General features: G+C 38.5%; 1 long non-coding RNA gene across 1 annotated transcript; it reads left to right on the forward strand.

Annotated features, from left to right (window-relative positions):
* The first annotated feature begins 274 nt into the window (after window positions 1-274).
* On the forward strand, window positions 275-14,088 carry LOC121661914. The gene is made up of 3 exons (XR_006015123.1): window positions 275-5,716; window positions 10,115-10,260; window positions 11,793-14,088. It is a non-coding gene; the product is annotated as an uncharacterized LOC121661914 (long non-coding RNA).
* Window positions 14,089-19,541: the final 5,453 nt, after the last annotated feature.

Below are 19,541 nucleotides of genomic sequence, written 5' to 3' on the forward strand. Positions count from 1 at the left end.
CATCTTAAAATTCTTACAGGAATACTAGAATAGAAATAATACTGTTAAACATGTCTGATGTTATTCTACCTTGCCATGCACTCTGGTGTGCATACATATGTGGCCTAAAATAGCACATGAATGATCATACCTTCCCAAGGAAATAAAATTAATAGGTTCTGGTTTTAATGACACTGTTGAAGATCACTGCCGGATCCCATTCATTGTTTGAATATGTGGTGGAAAAAGCAACCTGTCCATTTTTATGGACACAAAGACATGCTCCTCTATCAGCAAGGGGATACTTAAAGGTTGAGTAGCAGTCCTGTTGCAAATGACCTGGGTGTTACATAGGACAAACAGGAGTCAAATTTGGACCAAGACTGTGTTCTGGTGCACAATAAAGCCAATTGCATAGTGATCTACACTGGGAGGAGCATTGCCAGCAAATTGTGGGAAGTTATTTTGCTCATCTAATAATAAGGTGCAATAACCACAAGACTGTGGCCTGGGATGTTCCGGATGGACACTAGAGAAAACTTCTTTATTACACTGATAGTGCAGCACTAGAGAGTGAGTCCAGGGAGATGGAGAAATCTTTTTCCAGTTTTCAAACAGACAAAGCCCTGGTTGACCCTGTAGTGCTGTGTGGAAAGTTGGGTTAGAAACCCCCAGAGACTCCTTCCAGTTGATGTGCCTATGATTCTGTGATAAGTCTTGTGAAAAAGAAAATTCTGCCTGCCTGTAATGAAAGCTGGCAAAGTTCAGCTGTGCTTAGTACAGCCCATGAGTATTTTTCATGTGATTTAGGAATTATTCCAAACACAATGACATCATTCACATGGCTCTGGATTGTACAGTGGTTACACAGAATCTCTGCTATCATTCTTTGGCTGTCGATATATGTCTATATGGCACAAATTTATAACAGAAGTATCTATGATACCCCCACAGTCCTCATCCCAGGTTATTTGTGGATGTGTGCTCCATAAGAATAGAAAGCACCTTTGTACTGTGAGTTTTTTAAGAAGTTCTGCAGCAAGTGGCCCATGAGTCACAAGAAGGAAGTGATCAGACACCGCAGGCTTCCCTGTCTCCCTTGGGACTGTAAGAAGATTCATCATATCCTTGGTTTTCATCTTCATCCATCAGTGTCTGTCATCTGTATTAGTTAAGAAAACAGCATCAGAGCCTGACCACTGTCCCATGTTTATCTATACTGTGGCATTATTAGTGGGTTTTGTCCTTATCAGTCAGCCCTCCCCTAAGCAGTCCATGGTCTTGGTTTTGAGGACAGTACAGGCCAGGGATCATTCACTGAGGCCAACCCATTTTTAAGAGGAGAATTCAGGTTTGTAGACTTCAGTGACTAGACATCCTACTTATTATTTGTTGCAACACAAACATGTTGAAGATTTTATCTGTCTGTAAGGAGTCGAATAAGAGACTGAGATTTCTCAGGTGTCTCACTAGACATAAAGAAGATTCAGTCAGTGGCAAACATTGAAGTGTTGCTAGTAGATTCAAGTACCATAAAAACTGCTCTTCTAGTGTCTAAAATTATTTAAGAGCTTGCAGCTGTTCTTCTGATGAAAAGAAACTGTAATGATTTACACATTTGTATCTACAGTGGATTTCATTGCTAGTACCATTTGATGTTTCCCAGATGTTTTAGTACAGATTCTCTATTCACTGTTTTCATGCCACCCTTGATTTCTTGACCTCTTATATTCTCAGCTGTCTACTCACCAGGTTTATTAGCCCTAATCTATTTTACCTCTTTCTTATAGGAAGACCACTTTGTGGTTCAAAATTACCCTTGCTAGGCTTCTCTCTACCTTTTCATTTCTGCTACGCCCTTTCAGTCATGGTCTTGGTATTCATAATACATAATTGATTTTACCCAGTGGCATAATGACATTTTTTGTCTTTTTCAGTATTTATTTCCTAATAATTCATAGCATTTTCCTGAGTTTTTATTAGAAACTCTTTATTCGACAATGGTATCTGATGTTTGTGTTGATATTTTTTATATAACCACATATTACATCTATCAAATATCACACTCTAGTACTAATAGTGAAGTTGGGCTCATAATTAGATTTGTTTGCAAAGTTAGGATTGTGTTTTCATGTGTCATTTTACATTTGTTTACATAAAAGTGATTTCCTCTGGTATTTTTTTACTTAGTCACTCAATCCCCTGAGGCTTTTCTGTGGTTCATTTTCAGGCCTCATGATGCTGAATAACTGCATCAGGAGCACACCATGTCTCCTGAGTCACACCTTTTTGTGGTCATTTCGGATATGATGAACACTTTGAATCAGAACACCATGTAGTTTGTGGCAGTTGACATTTATTCCTTTTTTTTTTTGAACAACTGTTATAGTACAAGGGGTTTTCCTGCTACCCCTTGTCAGTGTAATTTTTTAGATCTTGTCAAATATCTTTTTGAATCTGTATACACTATGTTAATTTTTTCCCTTGTCTGCAGGTTTCTTGATTACTTCAGAGATAGATCTGTGAGGCAATTGTAGTAGCTTTCCTAAAGTATATTAAATTCTACCTTTATTCTGTATTTCTGGTCTCAATCGTTTGCAGAAAACAGTTAATTGCCTCCACTAAGTAAAGATAGAGATACATTGAATAATATGAATGGAAATGGACACCTGAAACCATGCAGAAAAAAAAGATATTTCTGGAATATATAATTAATTTGGTTTGTTTGCACTGCTTTAATGATCTTCTGACAGAATTGCAACAATGTATACATTGCACATCTACCATTCACAATTTCCTCAGTCAAGAAATATTGCTGATGGAAGTTATATTTTACCATCAAAAATTTCCCAAATACTTATGCAGAGGCAACTACCCATTAGAAAAGAGATGATATTACTTTTTCCTACTCCATTGCAATGAAGATGTGCAAGCAGTACTACAGAAAATCTGTTTTGACCAAGCACTAGTTTGTTCTGTGCTGTGAATAAGAAAGTAAAGGACTGGCATGGCTGGAAAAGAATTAGAAAAACAAAATACTGACAGACTCATTGTATTTAAATACTAAACCTTCAGTCTTCATTATGATCAGTTAACTTAAGAAAATTAAATGTCAGGCATTACAGAGCTCAGGCATGGACAACATCTCAGTCCCCAGTGAGTTCCCACAAGCAAGTACTTATTCTACAGAAGAAATAGGGTCACTTGATCTCAGGTCTGGACACTGACCTTCAGAGCCATTGACCTTGAGTGGCTGAATGTCACTAACATGAAGAGAAAGGACTACTTAGAGAGAACTAGAATGTTCACACCCTCCCACATCCTTTCCATATTCAGGGCACTTGAGATGGTCAGCCATGGAAATGAGTTGTTTCCTCTGAAAGGGAAGGATGCTGAAGAATGTATTAAGTTGCTCTGAGTCCTTTCTGCAGGCTTGCACGGATGAATAATTGCTAGATATTATCGGGCTGCTCACATGTGGTGTTCAAGAAAGATGCCTCTTGGATCTTTTTTATTATCAAGTGAAACTCATCAGGTAGCATAAACTCAAGTACTAGAAAAAGGTAAATGAGACACTTCTCTGTTACTTACTCCGTACAACCATGCTGCTGTTTCTGCCCTGTCGGCTCTGTACTTGGACAAAGTTAGCCCAAGGATGAAAAACATCTGCGTGAAACTGAACCCATGCAAGAATCATGATGTGAGGAAAGCCGTTCTGAAGAGTGCAGTCTACTTTGGAGTTAGTTGTTGCACATCTGTAATTGATCAGTTGAATGTATAATTTAGAAGTCCTTTTCCATTCCTTGATTGTGCTAAGTTTGGACATAGCATTACTCATGAGTAATGCTTTCTATAAGCTTTGATTGGCTAGAAGACCCAATCCCATGCTGGCAGACAATGACATGTTACCCGGTTATTCATGCTTCACTTGCTTCCTGGCTGGACTACAAGAGTCTGATGTGTTTGGTCACCAGGCTTTCAGCACTTAGAACAATTCACCTACAATAACAAGCCCTCAGCCATGCTGTTTACTTTGAGTGCATTATCAGACCTGTCCTCAGCTGTCTACAATCTCTCCCCGCAAGAAGATGGCTCTTCTCATCGCAGTGGGTTTTTTCCACAATGGCAAAAAACTGTATAGAGCTTAGTGTTGACAACTGCACTCATCTGTCCATGAAGACCATTCCATTTTGTCCCTATCTCCACCTCAGTAGGGTGTCATAAATGCTGTCAAAAAAGTTGTCTGTCTAGGAAACAGAATGTTTTTGGAGACCACTCTAAGATAGTGAAATGAATATCCTGGGATACAAGGACAGTCACAAACCTGACCTTCTGTTCAAAGTTCAAGGCACATTTATTTGTCTTCTAGCAAAAACACTGAGGCAACATAATTGTTTATAATCAAACCAACTCTACCAAACAGACGAGACTTCACTGCCCAAGCATCTTCCCTTGGGAAGAAGAGGAGAGAACAAACAGCATGCAGCAAGCTGGAAGTCATGCTGCTTAATGTATTTTGGAATGGCTTTCCAGTGCCATGCTAGTTCCATATAAAGAGTTCCATATAAAGAACTCTTGCAGAACTGAACAGAAAGTTGCTCACAGCCTAGTTCCCATGCTGTAAGCTTTTTTTGGTGCAACCTTGATTCCTGCTTCTTTGGGGAACATGTAAATGGCACTGAAGAAGTAAACACACCTTTTTCTTCTAATGCATTTGTTTTCGCTACTTGAACATTTGCAATACTGTCATAGGATGTAACGTGCAAAGTTGGCATTTTTCTCTTATCGAAGTTTTTGTGACTGAGGCCCAAACCCTGCAAAAACACCCCAGTTCTCTGTGCTCAGCTGCAGACTTGTAACCCCCTGAACTCCAGCTTTTATTTCCTCTACCAGCTGCCAAATTTTTTGTTAAGCTTACATCTTTCCTATCCATGACGAGAGCTCTTAGGCAGACTTAACAAACACATAAACCCACAAACTAAAAAAGTGATTATCATACTGATAGGAAAGTGCAAAACCAAATACTAGTAGAGCAATAAAACTAAATGAAGGTAGTCCCCATGTGTTTGTGTTCTGCCTTTATGAGGACTCATCTTCCTTCATCTTCTACCTCTTGAAAATTCAGCAGAAACCTTAAAATACTTAACACTTCAATTGCAAGACATTTTAGTGACAAATAGAGTTATGTGCACTCAAAAGAAATACTTGCAGTGGAACCAACATCTTGGAAACCCTGTGAAAGAGATTCCTGTCAAAGTTTCAGGGAAGACATAAGAGTAAATTAATTTCCATGTCTCATTTTCCATAATATATAATTAAGTATGAACTTTTTTTAGAGGCCATATATAATTTTCGCCACTGCAGACAGTGCCATGAAAACACCAATTATAATTGACAACACATTTTCTCTAAAAACATATATATTTAAGTCTAGCCACTGTTAATTAAATCTTATTTTGATTGTGATTCCTTGTTAATTCCAGAGTCACCACTGAATCTTTCTTCACACTTTTTTATACTTTGTATGTTCTTGTCCTTTCCCAGCAGGTCTCATTATGAAGGCTGCAGTTGCCTGATGTGCTTGGAGCTACTATTCCATACTGACCCAATCCACAGTGTTTGCATGCCATCTTGGCTTCCCAGCCTCTTCAGGTGTGGCACTAATTTTGGGATGGAGAAGCTGTGTGTTAGCAAAAGGCAGGTACATCTGAAAAGATGCTTGCTGCCTTTCACAGAGGTGAGATTTTGCTTTTGCAAGGACCGTTTTCTCCAAACATCCACTGCTACAGTTTTCAGAAATCAATAAAATACCGAGAAACTGAAAATGTATTTCAGAAGTTATCTGGGATACTGGTTCTTTATTCTGGGGTGAACTGTGCATTGCATTGGGATTGTGTTCAGTTACTTTTATGCATCGAGAATACCCTGTGAGAGGAATTATCATTCTCTGTATTGAAATGTGAATTCAGTGTGTGTGTTATTTGACCATGTGCATAAATTTGTACATATCTGTACACAATGGTACAGAATTTCCAGCTGAATGCCATAATGCAAGGAATTATTTTTGTGATTTACTTGTACCACACTGTCATTTAAGAAAGTACAAGTAATTAGAAAAAAAGAGACATATTTAGAATACTCATTCAAAATAAAAAGCATATGACTAAAGCCAGGAAACTTGAAGGCAATTAATTTTTTTTTGAGGATGTGTTTTGGTTTTTTTTTAAATTTGTTTCACACGTAAATCCATTGAGAAAAGTAGTTTCTGGAGAGGAAAGAAATTAGACCTGCTCCATAGCAGCATATCACTTTAAAAAAAAAAAAAAATTCCTCATTTAATTATAATCTTGTTTAGATTCAAATATTTTCATGGCCTATTGTTTGAAGGCAGTTATCTAACACTCTCACAGCCCCATATATCATCAAATAGAAGGTTAGAAATTACAAACAACAAATTCCCGACTATTTACTGACAAATAAAGCATAGTGTACAGAGTTTACTGCAGATATTGATGAAAAATAATCTTGTGTGAAAGTACTTCCTTTACTGTTTTACGTGCAATGTGCAAATATATACTAAAATAACTTTTCTTTTACCATTTTATAAGAAAGAGATGATTGCCCAGCCAGATTTATTGTGAAAATCAATGTGTTATGTGCTTTTTAAAAAATAATGAACAGAACTGTATGTGTGAAAGAATAAAGAGCAATTTTCACAGCTTCCTTTTGTTTAAACAGATATTGAGAATAGCATCCTGAAAAATCTTCAGTGTCATACAGAAAATATGACCTAAAGAAAGATTAAACATAAGTAATTTATTAATTCTGCAAGTGAGTAAAGAAGAAGTTTTAGTCACTATTAGCCATGTTTTAAAGCTGTCTAGTTTCAGTCTTTCCTTTTCTGAACAATGATGTTATTTAGGCAGTTGAAAATCCCGAAGTAATTCAAAAGAAATATTGTTTTCCTTGGTGGCAAATACAGACTTCCTCTTAGCCCAAGAAACTGTTGAAGTCACCTACTTCTTCCTCATCCCTAGTAAACCAATCTAAAATGAATGTGGTTAAGTCATGGTCCACGGTATTTCTTTATGTCTCTGGGGTTTTTTTATTAATTTTATATTTGCAAAGTTGCTCGAGAGGCAACAAAAGTAGAAGAATCCATATGGCCAAGAACATGGAGTAAATGCAATAGTAGAAATTGCTAAATTGCTAGCATTTAATATCTTCAGAGCCATTTTCTTTCATCATTTCTCTTTCATCACGTGAACCTTCAACAAACTGAGTAATTTCATTCAATGAAAGATTGTGAGGTAAATGAATGATGTGAGCATCAGTTTTGGAAGTGCCAAACTGAGGAGACATTTCTAGTTGTGCCTGAAAATATTGTATGTTGCCCCCCACTAGTGATATCTGAAAACCCCTCATAATATCTACACCCCTGCCCCCCATTAAATTCACAACATCTATGTTTATATATAGTTATTGCAACATGTTGTTTAGCTATTACTGTGATCCCATCTTGCACTTATATCTCTGACACTGTTCTTCATGATCTGGCTGACCTTCTCAGGCTGCAGATGAAGAAGGACCCTTACTTCAATTGTCCTTTGTAGTTGAGAGAACAGTTGGTAAGAGAGGCTTCAGAAACTGGGAATTGTTGATCCCTCCTGCAGAGGGCATTTTGCCAGAGCATTCTGCTTTAGACTAATGGAAATTCTTGGACTAAATATATGCATGCATAGGACTGGAAAAATATATCCGAAGCATGTGTCTCTGTAGGAATCCAATTCGTCTAAAGCATAAAATCTGAAAACACTTTTTCTTTGTGACTCAGGTTGAAAATAACCATGAACATGACAGTCTATTTTATTGCACAGTTTTACCAAGTTTGTATTTGCTAATCGATATTTGGCAAAGAGAAGAAAGAGACCATAAAGAGGAAAGACACATCCTTAAGTGCTTAAGGAAGGATGTGCATGAGTTTTTCCACTTGAACTTTAAGCCTGATCTTTCTGATGGCATACTCTACATCTAAAGTAGAAAATGAAAATGTGCACCTGATAAAATAAGAAATAGGGATTTTAAAAAAGTGTAAAGTTTCACTTTCGGCTTTCCTTATTTTAAAGCAAATTATTTCAGTATCGATTCTCCAGTCTCACAGTTACCTCTCAATAAAATCTGTAAGAACAGCTGCAGACATTGTGAGATTTTAACAATGAATAAATAACACTTCTTCCAGAGCCTGGTGAAATTTATAGGACTTTTTCCCACAGTAACTGACTTGTTCAAATGTACTAACTCATGCTATGTATAAATATTCAGGGTTCTGTGCCTGTAAATGCGTACCTAATCGGGGCCAGCTGAAGGCAACTGCAGTTTCCTGCAGCAGTATGGACACTTTTCTGGGAAGGCAGACCTAATTCACACACTCACATGCACAAAGAGGGCTCAAAATCTCAGTGGTACTTCAGACTGCTTACCTGCCTTCAGTCTCTTTTTCTTGGTCTTTTCACTGGCTGCAAGGGGAATACATGCCAGCAATTCTGGTTACAGTTCTAGCAAATTCATTAAATACAATGTGTTAAAAGCTGAAGCTCATGGCTGATGAGCTGTGCTGCAGAACAAACCTTATCAACATTTCTTGGAATATCATCTGTCTAGGTAACTAAAAAGGATGCCAGCATTTCTGGGAAAGTAACTTTTTTTCTTTCTTGTGCCATGTTACGCTTCAGGAGCTATAACATACTGTGAAATACTTGTGCTTTCCAATGGAAACTGAAGTAAAAGCATGAACAATTACAATGTCATTTGATGGGGTGTTCAAACTGAATCTAAACTTGATGGGGAGAAAGCACTTATTCTTCAAAACTGAAGCATATAGGGAGCATACAAAGATTTTATCACGTATGTGTGTAGCCATGCAGTGTGTATCTGTGCCTCAGAGACTTGCAGATTATCTGTAGGGTCACTCTGGTTTGGATATGCCAGTAAAACATATCCACATGATGTGCAGGCTTTGCAGAGCCAGCAAGTGAGAGAGCCTGTGGGTTTTACACAGTTTCTTACACAGTTTGTCTGCACTAGAACAAACTTTTTTTCATGTTTGTGAAGATATTTGCTGAGTACCTGTTCTCCATGGGGAGCTTCATCTACTTCATGAAAAGGAGGAGCTAAGCCTTCCTGGGTGCCAGACCTGGATGACAGGGACATCACTCTTTTTTGACACTACTCTTCATCCTGGATGTCCTCATGTTTACAGCAAGTGAAAAACCTCCATTAAGGACATCTCAGCCATGTAATGCCAAAGAAAATCTTCATTGGAGTGTGAATGAGGGCAACTGTCTCCTGCAGTAACCTGCAAATACATGAGTTTTCGTTGTAAATTAGACCAGTGATTTATTTGCCTCTTTATCATGGCCTGGAGGACACAATTTCTACTACATGCTCATAACTGCATCTTCACTACTCTTAGCATAGCCAATGTCCAGGGAGCTGTGGCTCTCCATCCCCAATTCTTTGGAATTCTTCAGTGTTCATCCTTCTCTTTCTCCATAAACACTGGGCAACATCATTGGCTTCTGTTATTTCATGTTACCAAGGGTTTCCAAATTTCGTGCTGTCTCATGTCTAGTCTTTTGGATCCAGCAGTCTTCTGCACATCTCTTTTAAAACAGCTTGCTGTACTTCCATAAAAATTTGCTGCAAGAATTTCACTCTTGTGCCCTGTCTTTTCTGGTTGCCAGGCTTTCAATTATTAAGGTATTATAAGTGCTCTTGTCAAAAACCATAAAGTAGTGCCTCTGGCATATGAATGACTACAAGATGTTTTAGAAGGTGTATATGGATTTTCCCATACACAGAAAAATTTTCTAGAGAAAAAGAAAAAACATTACTTTCAGTTCAAAACCATGACAATTTGTCTTAACTTCGAAATGTTCATGGCAAAATATTGCTTTCAATATACAGATACTGTTATTCAGTAGAGGGCATTCCTGTGTGCACAAAGCTTATATGGCACAGTACAGTCAGGCAAGATCATCTGGATTTAGGATGTTCTGCTTTTATAACAGTGGTATGTGGGTCTGTTTCCTTCATGTTTCTTTCTCGATGTACAATTCTATTGTATCACTGACAGGTGAACTTCTCATTCTGGGAGCTTGTGAAGGCCGGGCTAGAAGAAGGGAGTGAAAAGAAGGACTGACCCCACAGAATGCTCTCGCCGTAAAAAAACCACACCCCCAGTGTGAGAGTGAAATATAAATCGCCACCATCTGGAAAAAGGTAAAAGATTAAGCCCAAGCGCTCTTCTGCCTTTCAAGTTATGCCGACAGGATTCGAGGAGTAAGTGAAGAGTCTGTGAAATTGCCCCTTTGAGATGCAGGACGGAGCAGCCGATGCTCCGCCCTCGCCGGCGGGTTCCCATCGGGTGGCGACTTCGGTCCCCCCCCGGCAGCGCAGCCTTTGTCCCGCCTGCCGCCCTCTGCTCTCCCGGGACCAGCCCTCTTCTTCCTCCAGGGAATCAGTGTTGCCGCCGGGGGCTGTGCTCTTATGGTTCGGCAAGCTTCTAAGGTTTTTCCTCTTCTTTCCAAACAGTTGATGCGTATTAAGAATGATATGTTAGAGGAAAAAAAAAAAAAAAAGATGAAGTGCTTATGTGGTGTTTCATCAGTAGGTGAAGTTCCTGGTGCAGATAATGCCAGTTTAACAGAATTAAATAGCCATGAGTATACCACGAAGGCGTGGGTCCATAGTACAAAGTGACCCCCGGTGCTGAAGGCCGGGAGGGCTGGCGCGGCAGCCCGGGCACGGAGGCGCACAGGGCAGGTCACCCCCAGCCCAGGCGGCGAGGGGGAGATGCCGGGGCTGCCGGGAGCCCCGCAGTGCCCGGTGCCGCCTGCGGGCCGCTGCAAGCCCGCCGGGCACGGGCCACGGGCGGGCACCCGCTCTGGGACGTCTCGGCCCCGCTAGGAACGGGAGGACGGGGCAGGTTTAGGACAGGTTTAATTTTGTGTAGAACTGTCGTCTCTCCTGCCCTCCGTAATTTCGGGAGCAGCTGATGAGCTGAAGGAAAATACAGCGAGAACTGTACTGTATGGGAGAGAAACCAGGGACAAGAGGAAACGGCTGCAAGTTGTGCCAGTGGAGGTTTAGACCGTAGATTAGGAAAAAATTCTTCTCTGAAGCAGTCAAACTTCCCAGAGAAGTGGTGGAATCACCATCTCCCTGGAGGTATTTAAAAGACATGTACATGTGGCACTTGGGGACATTGTTTAGTGGTGGACTTGGCAGTGCTGGGTTAACAGTTGGACTCAATGATCTTATAGGTCTTTTCCAACATGAAGTAATCTATGTGTGTGTGATGGGAGTTACTGCCAATGCCATTGTGCCAGGATGTGCTCTGAAGATTCATGTACCTGTTGGTACCTAAAACTGAGTTATGTCTGTGTCCCAGTGCCAGGCTCACAGGGACCATGACACCTTTCCCCCTTGCCTATGTACCTCTCTTTCAGAGTTGTAATGGGTCATTTGGTTTCTCTTTTCTCCTATAATCTGGCCATAGTGCAGTTCACCATCCCCACAGAGTCACGCCTTCTGTGAATTAACCTGAAAATGTTGACCAGTTTTCATTTGGGGAAAAAAACGAAACTGAGGTTTGCCTTAGTTTAGTTGGAGCTAACTAGTACATCTGCACTGGGGATGCCTGGGACACAAAGGTACCAAATGAAGAAAAGAGCAAAATGAATGATTAAAATGTCCTTAATATGCTTAATATCATCAGATGACATCTTGTGTTACTTTGTCCTCTATTCCAGATCAGTAACAAATGCATGAAATGAGCACAGCCCACAGCACAGGTTTCTCTGGGGTTTCCCAAACAGCCCACCTCCACTCTGGAAATCAACTCTTCACTCTTCCTAGTTGTCCCTCCCTTTTAAGCCTACCTTGTTTACCTATACAAGAGCCTTAATTTTCTGTTATATAGCATCTTAGTTTTCAGATGTGAAACCCAGCATTTCTAATTAACATAAAATCTTATGAGATGCCCTGGAAATTTGTGTGATAATTAAGAGATTAAAAAAATCAGAATTTGAACTCAAACTTTATGTCTACATCAGTGCGTTTCACAACAAAGTTTCCTTTCTGAAGCTGTGAATAAGAAAGGCAAACCTTTTAGCCAAGACCACATTCACTAAAGCTGCTTTAGAAATGGGAAGTACTCATTCCTAACCTCAGTAGCATTTTGGAAGATAATATCCTCTAGAGCATAAAAACCTTTCACTCCACATTGATCTCCATGGGGAATGAGTGATGTGAAGTAGATTTTACCAGAAGAAGGTTTTTACCTAAAACACTTATTTTAACACCTATTGCTAATTCAATAGTTGTAGGGAAGATATCTGTTGTTTCAATTGCCTGCTGCACTTGGCTCAAAATCCATTGTTAACAGCTTGCCCAATCAGTACAAATTTAGTAGTTAAAAATAATTGCTTATCTATGCAGTGAAGAAAGAAAGAATAATTCAACATATCAACAGCAATGTGATGTTTTGGCATTATGTATAGTTGTAGTATATACATAATTTTTAATATCAGTTTAAACTTGGATATAAATTTGCTATATCCTTCCCATTGGTTTTATGATGCATATTATATGTCCAAATATCTGAGCTGACATCACTAAGAACACATTTACCCCATTTTTAAACAATTAAATGGACATCTCAGGATAGGAAATCCATCCAAACTTCCTCATCTACTGGTGGAAATAAATTGCTGCTCTCAGAAAGCAATCAGGCAATGAAATGAGTAGTTTGGATCTGCCACCTCACCTCCAGACAAGTAAAATTAAATGCGATGGATCACTTACTTACTGCTGCATGATCATTCAGGTGAGCGAATACATTTTAGCTTAAATGAGGAAGTGCTGCACAGTTCAATCATCAGTTTAAAGTGTGCTGCAATTCTATGTGATGTACTTTGAATTTAAACAAGCACCATCAGGTGTATTCCTTCTGCTGTTTAGGCTCTGGAGGGCCCTTACATGATAGTTGGTGATGAAAAGGAAGATGTTCATATATGCAAGCAAAGCAAACAACATCATGTTATTAAGAAGTGAAAATTAGGAAAGATTAAAATATATTTAATTAGCATTGTTTATTCCATGGGGATTTTTGTGAGGAGAAATAGGACATCTAGAAAAATGCTGTAAATGCACTTAAAATTTATTAATTAGATCTGTTTCACAATGATTGGTAAAAAAAGAAAAAAAAGAAGACCAACTCCCTCTGTATTTTGCCCACTTTTGGTTCAGTCAGAGAATTTTAATGACAAGGAAGATAGCTTTGCTGCCTTTCTCGGTATTGTGAAGCACTATTTTTCCAAGGAATTGTCCTTGCTTCCAAGCACTAGCCTGTCCTGTTTGTGCTAAGAATGGTGGCAGCCAACTTTGAACGCACTTTTTCTTCGTCTGAGTCACCTACTCTTTCTTTGGTTCCTTTTTATTCAGGATGGGAAAAGTAAATGGTGGACCAGCAATAAGCTAGGCATTTATCAGACTTGTAGGAAGAGTTTTGGCTTAAATGGATTTGTGTATTACTAGTGAAATAGCCATTTTTCAACAGAATAGTTCTGCCAAGCATTGCATTGTTTGGAGATACATTGTTATCCAATACCTTTCTGATATATGTTTATCAAAACGACTGCAAACTTCTGTGGTTTTTTCCCTCACATTTGTGTGGAATCAGGAGGTTGATGGTATCACAGATGTAATTTATTCTGCCAATATCTACTCAGGATAAATCCCCTTTCTCCCAAATTGTTGGCTCTTTCTACCAAAGCTGTGACTCATGTCAGTAATTCCTTGCTGTACTTTGCTTAGAAGCATATTCCAGGGAAGCAAACAAAAATGCTCTCCCACACCTGAGAGTTTGCACTGATTTGGCAAAGGTGCTAAAAATATTTTTCCACTCAGCTTTCTATTTTGTTGCTTTTCATTGCTCTTGTTGTGAGTTACAGTTTTAGGCCAAGCGGTTAGTTCTCTCTGACTGTGACAGGCTGAAATAAATATATCTGGAGACAAGTATTCCTTATAAGAAAGAGTCTTTGAAGTCTTTGTCTCTCGTAAATGGGCATCATTTACAAGCCATGAGAGTTTGAAAATGGATTTTTTCATTTTTGCTGTCAGTGGAATATTGTTTGGCTGTTAGATTTTAGCAACATTTAGGTGCCAGACAGCAAAGCTGATGAGAAGTGTGGTAGAAGAGCCAAGTGAAGGCAGAGTGTGCTGGGTCTTTATGCTGTAGCTCTGGTGAACACCACAAGCAGAGCTTTACCCTTGCTGTGCCACCCAGGCAGAAGGCAGCAGCAAGGCTGAGAGTCTGTGAGAATCCAACACTGTCCTGGTTCCTAGACCAGGAAACCACAATAACCCTGAAACCACAATATACCAAGCACTGCTGCTGCTCATACACATTTGATTAAACATAAAGGACAAAACCAGAAGTTTCCTGCTCCTTTTTCTTTCTTGGTACGCTTTGGAAGCTCCAAGTCTCAGCCAGACAAAGGGAAAAGCTTCAATTTTTACAGCTAGTTCAGATCTTTGACCAAAGCAGCTAATATGTTTTATGGGCAAGCTTAAAGTGAAGTAGGTTCCAAGCTATTTATTACAGACACAGCTTAAGTGTTTTTTACAACTTCCTGGTTGAATTAGAAAAAGATTACAGACCTGTTTGTTTAATCCCCTTTCCCAAATGTCACAATTTAATAAACATGATTTTGGAAGATTTAGTCCTTTAATGAATAACAACACATAAGCAAGAAATCCTGTCCTTGCTTTGTGGCCTTCCTCCTTACCCCTGCAGCCCTGTTGGTAGGCAAGCATTCCTTACACATAATTTTCTCCAGATAACCTAAGTTCCTCTTTTTGCTTTCTCTGTCAGTGACCTAGAGCACTAGGGTAGTTCCAGCTGTGTCTCAGTTTAAGGCAAACTGCCTTTCAATCAATCTGAAGTTCTGATTATATTTTTTGGGGGAAATAAGGATGATAAAAAAGCTTCAAGGAAGATTCCCAGTGACCAAACTGTCTCTGAGACAATTTTAAAGTTGCCTATGAAAATACTAAGGATATTTTTCTAATAAGAAAGCAAAGAAACCAGAAGCAAAAAGCAGGAAACATAAAAATACTAGGAGAAAAAAAAGGCTCATGCACTTAAGAATTAAACATGTACAACATCTCTCTTGCATGCAGTACCAGCTAATGTTAAATGCTTCTTTTTTTGTATTTCCCCAGAAAGGGGACATTTCCTATTAATAGTACAAGAGCAGCACAATACTGCAAGTGTAGTATCATCAAAATCTTCTAATAGCAGCCTGCTGCACTTCCCTTTTAGATATTTTATCAGGTTATGTTAAGAAGTATCTGAATGCATCTGTGTTGCAATAGTATTGAAGGAGCTATTTTAAAGGTATTTTGCATGTGGAATACAAATCACTAAAACTAGTTGTTATCATTAACGTCACTAGATATGATGCCATCTCCAAGATGGAAACACCTCTCATTTCCAGAGCATACGTGATGAGAATTTATCCCAACAATGCATCCGTTGCCATTATGTGTGGTTGAAGTAATTTAGGTTTTCCATTGTGGCATGTGTAGCATAATTCTCAAATTATGGGGGTTGTTCCTTATGTAGGAATTCTGTCTGCTCCCTCTTGTTCCTTTCATAAAGATGTGGTATTTATTTTCCTGATTCTTACTCTAGTTATTGCAGTGGCTTCTAACTTCCGTGTAAAAGTATGTTCCTTCTTTGGAAAGAAGATTGTAAAAATGCAAATGGGAGGAAATAATTGATTAGAAAGTCATTGTAAAATCTTTGCAAAACAGGGAATCAGCTGCCATGAAATTATATATTAAAGAATTATGTATATTAAATAAACACCACCAGTTTACCAGGTGGTAAACAGATGCGTGTAAGGCAAGCAGAGTCTTATGTAACATGGCTTAAATATTGAAGAGGAAGAATTTCCTTCTAATTTCCATTCCTGCATGGTCCCACAGCGTGGTCTCTCATCTCCTACTTTTGCAGGCATGGTTAGAATCATGAGTCTTCTCTTACGTGGGGACTCTCAGATTTGCCAGTTTAGTAGTCAAGGCACTGAAATTCCTTCAGCTTCCAGGGAAATACAAGCTATAGATAATGAGGGCTTTAGATAATGAGGTAGACATCAGGTCTAGCCTGATTTCCTATGTTTAATTTATGTGCTGTCAGACTCTAAGTAGCTTTCAAAGATCTTTGCAGGATTATCACACTCTCTGGCTTCTTTTCCTGTTCTGTAGGAAATAATTCCTTATTTCCTGTTACCTCCTAGCATATCATCCCAGGCAGACAGACAACACGATTGACTCTTGAGCCAGCTCTACCCAGCCGATTCTGTTGCAGAAAAGAAAGTATCTTTAGGTGTGTAAATGCAGTCAAAATGCATATTTGAACTATTGATGTTCCATGTGTTAACTACATTTCTGAGAAAGAAGCAATGGAGGAAGCAACCGAGCAGCTGCTAGAGTGCCCCTTCCACCAACACAGTGCACTTGATCGATGAACACCTGGGACGCGTGGAGTTTATGAAAGCATTGAGCAATGCCTCGTGACGCTTTAAATCACTGCTACCTCAGGCACTGCTGCCAGCTCAGATTAGTTAATGAAGTGGAAGGCCACCCGACCATTTATTTGGCTTCAGCAACAGTTCTGAGCGATGGTAGAAGGCAATTAGAGCTATATTAGTTATTTTTTAAATTAAACAGTTGGGTTTTTTTTAGCAGTCTGTAACATCCTAAGGAATCTAAAGTATTGAACAGAGACATTGTATTGACTGCAGAAAGAAACTAGAAAAATCCATAATAGTAATCAATGTAGAATTTTGATCCGTTAATAACTGGGCTCTTTGCATTGATTCAGGCCTTTCTTGCTCATTAAATTATATGAAATATTAAAAATCATCAGGGAATATAGAAAATAATAACATTTCTCTAGGTGTAAAAGTAAAGAGGTGAAAATTATTTTTCTAGTTACCATGAAAAATTGTAAAAGCATGAAGTCTCCTTTTCCCAGGACCAGTAATTACGAAAAACACGGACAGTATGTTTAGAGACAGTTTATGCAGCTTTCACTATTTTTTGTGTTTCTCTCAGGGTACAAGTAAGGTCAAAGTCAAAGGTAGTGACAGAGAAACAGGGAATTGCCTGATTTGGCACTTCCAGTGCCAAATCTATCCCTCCACAATTGTCCCATTACCTGTGGGAACTGTGAACTAAACATCTTTCCAGACAGAGGCTGAGAAAATACAAGTTACTCATGAAAAAGCCTTCAACAATTGCAGGATTTGGAAATACATTTTTCATTTTAGTATATAAACCTAGCCTCAAATTAGCTTTGAGTATTCTTAGAGTGTGTTCTATAAAAGCCATCCTTCAATAGAGGGATCAGGCTTCTAGAAAGAGTGAGGTTTTTCTGGGAATGTTTTAAAATTTAGTGGGGCAATGCCAATTCAGGTGATAGAGCAGAACAGGCTATCAGAATTTCTGGGAAATCCAGTTGTTTCTATGATTTGCTGAAAGTTGCATCTCAGTGTCTCGAGGCTTTTGTTACATTCTTAAGTATATAAATGAAGAACTTGAGCATATATGAGAAACTGTACTAATGACTTATAGGGAACACATAATGAATTTGGGTGGAAATATTGACCTCTGAAGTAAAAGGAATGAAGTATTGTCAGAGAATGAAATTCATGAGAAATCAAAGTTCCATATCCTTGCCTCTAAGGTTTAGTCAAAGATTTAGATTACAAAGTGACCAAGAGTCATTCAAATGTTTCTTTCTCAAAATGCCTATAATTTGAATATGATTAATGTTCTTCATAAGATACCCAGCACTACAACTTCCTTTATAAGAAAAATGTGTTCTGAAGATGTATGCTGTACCAATGGACATAAAACAAGAGCAAGGAACTGACATCACAGATTATCTCACTATTGGTGCAGCAACACAGGTCTTTCTTCATCAGTTTTGCAGAGAACAAGGAGTGAGAAAAAAAGAGAAAAAATTAAGATAAACTGTATTCCAGTCTCATTTGCAGATTCTGTAGTAACAGAATTTCTCCTGTAAAAACGTTTTTGTCATGGAGGAGTTACAAATAAGATGAAAGCCTCAAAGAAAGAAAGGATACATTTCTCAGGAGTTGTTGATAACTCTGTGATATTTCTTAGGTGGCACACTACATTTCAAAATATAAAGATAATTTTCTATTAAAAAATAGGAACACCATCCAACTGCATCTTCTGAGCTTTAATAGGAAGGTTTTGGCTTACAGTTTTAGAATTGTATTACTGGATCTATCACACCTCTTTTCTGTACAAAAAAGAGAAACTACTCCCCCCCAAACACCACCACCACTAACCAACCCCAAAACCTGAAACTATTTTCCTGGTATTTTCATGGAAAAGAATGAGTTACTGGCTTCTAGGACTGATAAGAAGATCTAACAGATCACTGTGAGACTTAGAAAGTATAAGCTTTACAAATTCCTTCTTGAGACAAGCAGATTAGCCTGAAAAGAATAAATATGGAGCCAAAAGTGCCCTTGGCTGAGGTTGCAGCAATACAGAATAAGGTTTTGCAGGGTGGCTGTGAAGAATAGGTGAAGTATAGCTTAGAAAATAGGGTCTTATTTCCTTTACATTATACTTAATCTATTCATGTCCTACCTATATAATTGGTGAACTTATAACTGCAGATGTAGGTGGTAAGGTCGATATACTATAGTTAAAGAAACTGAAAATAAGAAAAGGATCCTGAAAAGAGAGCCCTTACAGTGAGCTCCTTGCCTGAAAATGTTTCATCCTGAAACCTTTGGCATTTAAATGATGGATAGTCCACCATGTATTAATGTCATTAGCAGGTGACACTACTTCAAGTGGGAGTCTCATTTCACAAATCATTTTTAAATACATTTTTCTCACCTCAGAGCTCTGTTCTTAAGCTCTGCAGAACCAGCAATGAAATTATGCACTAAGATATTCAGGCCCACAATACATTCACAAAATATAATGTCACGTCAATTTGCATTGACTCCTGTAATCATACTTAAAAATGATCATAGATCTTGAGCCAAATTGTAACATTCATATTGAATAGGGAATCCCAATATTCAACATATTTGCCTGCAATTGAGAAAATGATTGGTATTTGCAGGAAGCAATTTCGACTTTACTGTCTAATAGGAAGAAAATAATATTTAATTACTCATCAGCTAGAGAGTTTTAAAAAATATAAATCAATAAACTTTGCTTTCTGAAGAGCCAAATTTCAGAGAGCTTTCTCCTTCTGCCAGCTAAAATTTTCCCTGTATTATCTACAGGTACATGAAAGATTTTATTGAATGCATGCATACCTTGGAAATGCTGTGCACTCTTATAGGTATTTGTATCTGGGTGCTCTGGTGTTTAGTTAAGTGCAATTGAATTATGATGGCAAACGTGGTCAATAGATGACTGTTAAATGTTCTCTG

Source organism: Corvus kubaryi, unplaced genomic scaffold (genome assembly GCF_017639235.1).
Source record: "Corvus kubaryi isolate FWS band 111438036 unplaced genomic scaffold, C.kubaryi_AGA036_p1.0 37216, whole genome shotgun sequence".
Taxonomy (NCBI): Eukaryota; Metazoa; Chordata; class Aves; order Passeriformes; family Corvidae; genus Corvus; species Corvus kubaryi.